Source organism: Bison bison, unplaced genomic scaffold, assembly GCF_000754665.1.
Source record: "Bison bison bison isolate TAMUID 2011002044 unplaced genomic scaffold, Bison_UMD1.0 scf7180017864280, whole genome shotgun sequence".
Lineage (NCBI taxonomy): Eukaryota > Metazoa > Chordata > Mammalia > Artiodactyla > Bovidae > Bison > Bison bison.
The window spans coordinates 8,423,374-8,432,251 of NW_011494852.1; positions in this window are offsets into that span (position 1 = coordinate 8,423,374).

An 8,878-nucleotide genomic window follows, 5' to 3' on the forward strand; every position below is an offset into this window, starting at 1 on the left:
GGGCGGTGGGGGGACCTCAGTTTGGGACAGCCCGAAGGTGACCGCCCAGCACCCTGGGCACCCTCCCAAACTGAAAGCAGATGCTGAAACACAAACCCTACCCTTCAGTCTGGCCTCTCCTGCCACCCCTTCCCTCCCTTCTCTTCACAAGGGAGCCAGAAGCATCTTTTTATTTGTCAACTATCTAGTAAGGAAGTTTTCAAATATACAGTAGTAGGGAGAATAGGACAGTGGGCCCATGACCCGGCCTCAACTTTCTGCTAATTTTATTTCTCTTACGATGATTTTAAAGCCAATCTCAGAAAATGATTGAATACACATCCTAATTGGAAAAGACATTCCCCCTGCCAACGTTTTTTTTCCATTTCTTATTTTCTTTTATAAAGTCATTATGTTGGACCTGACGATTTTTTTTCTTTTAAAATATTCATTTATTTATATATTTATGGCTGTGTTGGGTCTTAACTTCGGCACGCCAGCTCTTCATTGCAGCATGCAGGCTTCTCGCTAGTTGTGGCTCACAGGCCCAGTAGTTGAGCCTAGCTGCCCCGTTGCGGGCTTAGTTGCCGCGTGGCATGTAAGATCTTATTTCCCTGACCAGGGGTCGAACCTGAGTGCCCTGTATTGCAAGTCAAATTCTTAACCACTGGGCCCACCAGGGAAGTCCCCCTTCTCCTGCAACATTTTATTATGACAGTTTTCAAACATGCAGCAAAGTTGAAGGGATTATTCGGGAACATCCGTGGGACACTACCTACATTCTCCCACCTTGGTTGCCCTGCTTCATCAGTACATTTCTATCCACCTGCCCATCCAACTCTTTTTTTTTTTTTTTTTTAAAGCATTTTAAGACAAATTGCAAAGACTTCCCTGGCAGTCTAGTGGTTAGGACTCCACCCTTCCACTGCTTGGGGTGAGGTGGGGGGAACAGGTTCGGTCCCTGGTCAGGATACTAAGATTCCACATGCCATTTGGCACAGCCAAAACAAACAAAAGATTGCAGATATAGGCCTCTGAAAGCTTCAGTGATGCATAGATTGTTGGCTAAAGTTTTTTTTTTAATTTTCCATGATGTCATCACTTTATTTTTTGGCTTAAGTTCTACAGAGGTAGCACAGAATAGTGATATGATAGAAAATAGAAAGACGAGACTGGGGTCACATCTTAACTTTACCACTTTCTAGTTAATGATGCCTTCACTGAGGGTTGAGCATCTGAAAGACACACAATTTAACATGCTCCCAAAGTAGGGGGCACAAGTTTGATCCCTGGCCAGGGAGCTAAGATCTCACATGCCGCATGGCATGGCCAAAGAAATAATTAAAAACGAAAACAATAAAATATTTACTTAATTTAAAGGAAGGGATGTGAAAAATTCTGGAACTTCACAGGCATAACGTAATGTAAAATATATGTTACGTTCTTCGATTTATTATTATTGCTACTTTTCATGTCCTGGACAGAAGAGCCTGGTTGGCCACAGTCCATGGAGTCACAAGAGTTGAACATGACTTATTGACTAGATACTTACTCACTTTTTATGTCAGTAGGATACGAAAAGGAATGAATGAGGTTTGAGGTTTGCTCTTTTTATTTAAATTAAGGCAGCGGGGATGTCTTTGGTGGTCTAGTGACTAAAACTCCGTGCTCCCAATGCAAGGGACATAGGTTCGGTCTCTACTCAGGAGACTAAGTTCCCACATGCCGTAAGGTGCCACCTAATTAATTGATTAAGGCAACAATTAGCTTTCCTTTGCTAGTTCACATTCAGGAAAATTTGGAACCAGAAATACCAGCAAACTCATTTATTTATGGAAGGATGGACCTTGTACTGCATTAATATGAAAGTTGACATATTAGAATGATTGCAGTAGCAAGCAAAGAAGAACATAAACTCAGAATGGCTTAACAATAATTGTCAGACCCCAAAGTAAAAGTATTTACAATTAGTGTGGTCTTCACTTTTTTTGGGTGGGCAGTGGGTAAAATATATCCATTTATCATTTTCACCACTTGTAAGTGTATTAAATACCTTCACAGTGTATAGCCATCACACTATCTATACACAAAACTTTCATTATCCCCAACAAAGGCTCCTAACTTATTAAAACAACTCCCCCTTTAAAATCTATCCTTTTTTTTTTTTTTGGCCATGTGTCTCTCGGGATCTTAGTTCCCCAGCTGAACCCATGCCCTCAGCACTGAAAGCTTGGAGTCCTAACAACTCGACCGCCAGGGAATTCCCTAAAATCCACTTTTTAGAAGTCACAACTCTGGGGTTTCCCTGGTGGCCCAGTGGTAAAGAATCCACCTGCCAAAGCCAGAAGCACGGGTTGGATCCCTGATCCAGGAGGATCCCACATGCCACAACGGAGCTGAGCCGTGCCCCACAACTACTGAGCCTGTGCTCTAGAGCTCGGGAGCCACAGCTCCTGAAGCCTGAGCGCCCCAGAGCCTGTGCTCCACAAGAGAGGCCGCTGCAGTCAGAAGCCCGTGGCCTGCAACTCGAGAGTATAGCCTCTGCTCCCTGAAACTAGAGAAAGCGTCTGCACAGCAACAAAGACCCACCACAGTCAAAAATAAACAAAATGATTTTTTAAAAAGTCACAACCATGATCCACATTTTCACACCTATCACAGTTAGCTCTTTTGCAGTGTTAGTGTTCGTCTTTCCCTGAAGGTTCCAGAAATGTACTTTGTGGTCGTATTTTCTCAAATCAGCGCTCACAGACTCACCCCGAAGTGCCTTCATTTGGATGCTGTACTCCGTCTCTCAGTCCTGTCTGACTCTGCAACCCCATGGGCAGTAGTCCACCAGGCTCCTCTATCCATGGGATTTCCCAGGCAAGAATACTGGAGTGGGTTACCATTTCCTTCTCCAGGGGATGTCTCCTGCATTGGCAGGTGGATTCTTTACCACTGCTCCACCAGGGAAATCTTCTAAGCTGTAATCATTCCCCAGTCTTTTGAATGCTACTTATTTTTTTTAATTTTTATTGAAATATAGTTGATTTACAGTGTTGTATTAATTTCAGATGTACAGCACAACAGCACAGTGGTTCAATTATACATCTACATAATTATATAATTCTTTTTTATATTCCCTTCTATTATAGGTTATAATGTATTGAGTATAGTTCCCTGTGCTATATGATAGATGCTTGTTATCTATTTTATATATAGCCAGGTATATATTTTAATCCCAGATTGTTAATTTATCTCTCCCCCTTTTTCTCTTCTGGTAATGCCACTAATTTCTTGAAGAAACTGGGTCACATCCCGCATTTAGCTGATGGCTTCTTGGGGGTGCTACTCAAGAAAATGTCTTTCCATTGCCAGGAATTCCCTGTAAACTGGGAGTTAGATCAGATGTGGGCTTATTCTGGCAAGAGGTCCTCGCTAGGGAGTGCTGGGTCCCTTGCCAGCATCAATAATAAATTGTCCCATGTAGTGTGTCCAGGTCTTGATGCCCTTGTTAGAAAGTTTCCCATCAACCTTTCACTTACTGGTCTCAGTAAAGCCATATTTATTTATTTACAGCTGTCCTGGGTCTTCATTCCTGCAAGGGCTACTTTCCAGTTGCTGTGCATGGGCCTCTCGAAGTGGCTTCTCTTATTGTGGTTCCTGGGCTCTAGAACACAGGCTCAATAGTTGTGGTGCCCACAGGCTGAGTTGCTCTGCAACATGTGGGATCTTCCCAGACCAGGGATCGCATCTGTGTCCCCTGCACTGGTAAGCGGATTCTTTACCACTGAGCCACCAGGGAAGCCGGAGATCTTTGGAAACCAAATCAAATCAGGTCACTCCCCTAATCAAACACTTGTGTGCTGTTTTTGGGAATGTAAGTTAGTGCAGCCACTATGGAAAACAGCTTGGAGGCTCCTCAAACACTTAAAAATAAAATTGTTATATAGGATCTAGCCATCCCACTTCTTGATATATATCCAAAGGAAACAAAATCAGTGTCTCAAGAGATATCTGCACCCCTGTGTCCATGGTAGCATTATTCACCATAGCCAAGACACACAAACAAGTCTGTGTCAGCAGATGAGTGGATAAAGAAAATGTGACATAGGAACATCCGTTGTGGTCCAGTGGTTAAGACTCTGCGCTTCCACTGCAGAAGGCAAAGGTTCAATCCCTAGTCAAGGAAGTGTCACACACTGTGATGCAGACAAAAAAAAAGAAAAGGAAAGGGAAAGTGACATAGATAAGTAGGAGAATATTGTTCAGCCATAAGAAAGACGGAAATCCTGCTATTTCTGACAAACATGGATGGACCTTGTAGACATTATCTGAGTGAAATTAAGTCAGACAAACTGTGATATGATCACTTATATGGGGAATCTTAAAAAAACTGAAAAATCACAAAACAGAGAGGGATATAATGTAATAGGTGCCTGGTAATCATGGTTAATAATACTGTATTATACATATGAAGGTTGCTAAGAGAATAGATTATTTTAAAATTATTTATTTATTTAAATTGGGGCATGTGGGATCTTTAGATACAGCATATGGGATCTAGTTCCTCAACCAGGGATTGAAACCCGGCCCCCACCCGCCCCTCCCCCCACAATTGGCAGCATGGGGTCCTAGCCACTGAACCACCAGGGAAGTCCCAAAAAGAGATTCTTTTTTTTTTTTCTGCTGTGCAATTCAGCATGCGGGATCTTAGTTCCCTGACCAGGAATTGAACCTGGTCCCCCTGCGGTGGAAGCAGAGTCTTAACCACTGGACTCCCAGGAAAGACCCCTGAAAGTAGATCCTAAACATTCTCTTAACAACAACAACAACAAAAAACTGTCACTGTGTAGTGATGGAAGTTAAACTAGACTTACAATGGTGATCATTTCACAATATATACAAATACTGAATGTCTGTGTACATCAGAAACTAATGTAATGTATATCAATTATCTCTCAATTAATAATTAACAGGGGCTTCCCTGGTAGCTCAATCGGTAAAGAATCTGCCTGCAGTGCAGAAGACCCAGGTTTGATCCCTGGGTCAGGAAGATCCCCTGGTGAAGGAAATAGCAACCCGCTCCAGGATTCTTGCCTGGAAAATCCTATGAACAGAGAAGCCTGGTGGGCTACAGTCCGTGGGGTCATGACAGTTGGAACAATTTGGCGACTAAACCACCACCTATAATTAATTAATTAAATGAAAAAGTAAAAGAATGGTGGTTGCCAGGGACTGGGTGAGAAATGGGGAGATTCTGGTCAAAGGGTACAGAGTTCCATTTACAAAATGAATAAACTCTGGGATGTAATGTACAACCTGGGGAACATAGCTAATACTGTCTTGCATATTTATTGATTGATTGGCTGTGCTGGGTTTTTGTTGCTGCACATGGGCTTTCTCTAGTTGCATATATTGGGAGCTATTCTCTAGTTGCGGTGCTCTGGCTTCTCACTGTTGTGGCTTCTTTTGTTGCAGAGCACGGACTCTAGGGCCCATGGGCTCAGTAGTTGTGGTGCAAAGGCAACTAGCTCCAAGGCATGTGGAATCTTCCAGGACCAGGGATCGAACCCGTGTCCCTTACATTGCAAGGCAGATTCCTAACCACTGGACCACCAAGGAAGCCCCTGTAGTGTATACTTGAAATTTATGAAGAAAGTAGATCATAAATATCCTCACCATCCACACCAAAAAAATGGTACCTATGGGAGGCAATGAATGGGTTAACGAAATATATTGTGGTAACCACTCCACGATATATACATGTAGTGAATCATGCCGTACCCCTTAAATATTTTATACACTTTTGTCCATTGTGTGTGTTAGTCACTTAGTCGTATCCGACTCTTTGCGACCGCACGAACTGTAGTCTGCCAGGCTTCTCTGTCCATGGAATTCTCCAGGCAAGAATACTGGAGTGGATTGCCATTCCCTTCTCCAGAGGATCTTTTCGACCCAGGGAGTGAACCCTGGTCTCCTGCATTGCAGGCAGATTCTTTACCACTTGAGCTACACAGAAGTCCTTTATATATCTGTCCATTATACATTGATAAAGCTGGGTAGGAAAAATAGCCCCCTAGTGCATTCTATCATATTTAGAATAAAAGCCCATAGTCTTCCTTGCCAGGCTGACACCCTCTCTGACCTTACCTCCTCCATGACCCCCATCCATTCAGGCCACACGGGTCTCCTCCTTGGAGTTCTCCACAAGCCAGCCTCCAGGCCTGTGCACTGGCTGTTCCCTCTGCCTAGAATGCCCTTCCTTACATGACTCACTCACTTGCTAATTTACTTCAGACCTTGATCGTAACCTCAGAGAGGCCTTCCCTGACCACCTTCCCTAAAACAGCACTCTCCACCCCCTTGAAATCCCTTCCCTTGATGTATTTGTCTTCACTGCCCATGATGCATCCTGATAAATGTTTCTCTGGTAGGCTCAGTAGTTGTAGCACTCAGGCTTAGTTGCCCCATGGCACGTGGGAACCTTAGTTTCTCTACCAGGGATCAAACCCATATCCCCCGCATTGAAAGGCAGATTCTTAACCACTCAGGACTACCAGGGAAGTCCCAAGCAAACAGTTCTTGAGAGAACGAACACAGATTCGACTTGGCCATGTACACAGCAGGTCCATTAGGTGCGTATGGTCCCCCAACATATTCAAACAAGTGGGCAGATCATTGCAAATATTTGCATCCCCCCTCCACAATGCCACAATAATTAATTGACCCCTTTATGAAAGACTTTTACAGGGTGGTGGGGACAGAGTGATGACCAAGAGATACCCAATGCCTGCTCTCTTAGAGCCCACAGACCAACAGGAGAAGGAAGACACAAGACACACAGCTGCACCAATAAATATATCATGAAAACTCATGCAGCGTCACCAAAGAAAAGGACAGGGACTTCCCTCGTGGTCCAGTGGCTAAGACTCTGCTCTCCCAATGCAGGGGGCCCAGGTTTGATCCCTGCTCAGGGAACTAGATCCCACACGCCACAGCTGAGAGTTCTCATGCCACAACTAAAGATACCACATAAAGACCTGGTGCAACCAAACAAACAAGCAGATAAATGTATTAAAAAAAAAAAAAAGAAAAATATTAAATAAATAAATATATTTAGAAAAAAACAAACAAACAAAGAAAAGGACAAAGTGCTGGGAGTGAATAACACGGGGACCTAGAGTTGACTGGGAAGTACCAGGCAGTGATGCCATGGAAATGGGGCAATTGAGATGGGGCTGAGGGGTTTGTAGGAGCTGGGGACAAAGGGCTACAGGAGGAGGCCCGGAGACCTGTGAGCAAGAGAAAGGAGCCAAGGGGTGGACATCAGGGGGCATGCGGCAAGCAGTTTGGGGGTTTATCATGGAAGATTTGGGACAAAGGAGGAAATGGGTTTGATTTGGGATTGAGAGACAGTCTTTTTCTCTTTTTTTGTTTTTTTCAATATCTATTTATTTGGCTGCGCCGAGTCTTAGTTGTGGCCTGCAGGATCTTCAGTTGTGGCATGTGGGATCTAGTTCCCTGGGCAGGGATGGAATCCGGGCCCTCTGCAGTGGGAGCTCAGAGTCTTAGCCACTGAACCGCCAGGGAAATCCCAAAAGACATTCTTCTTGCTCTTGACTGGTTAGAGGGAGGTGAGTAGAGGCCAGAAGACCAGGGAAGAGGCCAGAGCAGGAGTCCAGGTCGGAGAAGACGGGGCTGGACCAGGCTGAGGTCATGGAGAAGAGAGCAGGGCCAGGCAGGAGAGAGGTTTGTTAGCTGAGTCTAATCCTCCATGGCAGCTGGAAACTTACTGAAGGTAGGAGGTATTTGAGAAGACCCTGAGGGTCAGGCTCGGGAGGCAGGATAGATGCTGAGGTCTGAAATGTAAGACAGCTCAAAGAGGGTGCTAAGCCTCAGCCCTGAGTGCCAAGTTGAGGAGCCCAGGGCTCATCCCGAGGGCAGTGAGGGGCCAGGGTTAAGCAGGGAGGGAATGGGGTCAGATTTGAGTTTCAGAAACATCCCTCTGGTTACAAATGGGAGATGGGTTGAAGGAGGCCTGGGAGGAGGCCAAGGCAAGGTCCTGGTGGGAAAGGATTGAGGAAAGGGGGCCGATGGGCAAGGCCTGGAGAGGCTGAAAGGCATTTGTGAAGAGCTGTGGGGATACCAGTACAGAAGCAGAACGGCCAAGAGCAGAGAGTTGGGAGTTCAGCCTGTCTTGCACAAACACTCAGGCTCAGAGAGACCACACACACACACACACACACATACACACACCCCATGTGCAAAACACATGGGGAAGGGAAATGGATAAGCCGGAGAAACCAGCACACCTGCACCGGATCTGCAGGATCAGGATACGCAAACCACCAGAGGGAGACAGCAACGCAAGCGCCCAGAGACAGACCCGTGAGATGCAGAAAAACCAAGGACACCTAGTCAGCTGTCGTTACCACGTGCGACGGAACTACGCGTGCCCTGTCCCCGTAGCCTGCCAAGTAGGTTCTGTCCTTATTCCCAGCTTACAGATGGAAAAACTGAGGCTTAGGGAGGCCAGTCCCTTGTAAGGTCATGGGGTTAGTGGCAGAGGCAGGATTCCCATCCAGGTCTTCAGGCTACCCCCACCCCCACCCCTGTGAGTGCCCATCCACTGGCATCCTGTTTCTGTGCCCACGTTGGTCTTTATTTGGTACGAGGGGGTATGATGTTCCCCCCACCCCGCCCCCGCATCAGTGCACCCCGGGGATGCCCACACAGTGGTGTCCTCCCCTTTCTGGTTTCTGAGACTTTTTTCCAGGAATGGAGGCGCTCCTGACCCGGCTTGTCTGAGTGTGGGCCGGCGGCGTGTCCCTGCGTGTCTCCTCCTGTCCCAGCCTCTCGTGTGTGTCTGTGTGTGTGGATGACATCTGAGTTTGTGTGTGTGTGTGTGTCCTGC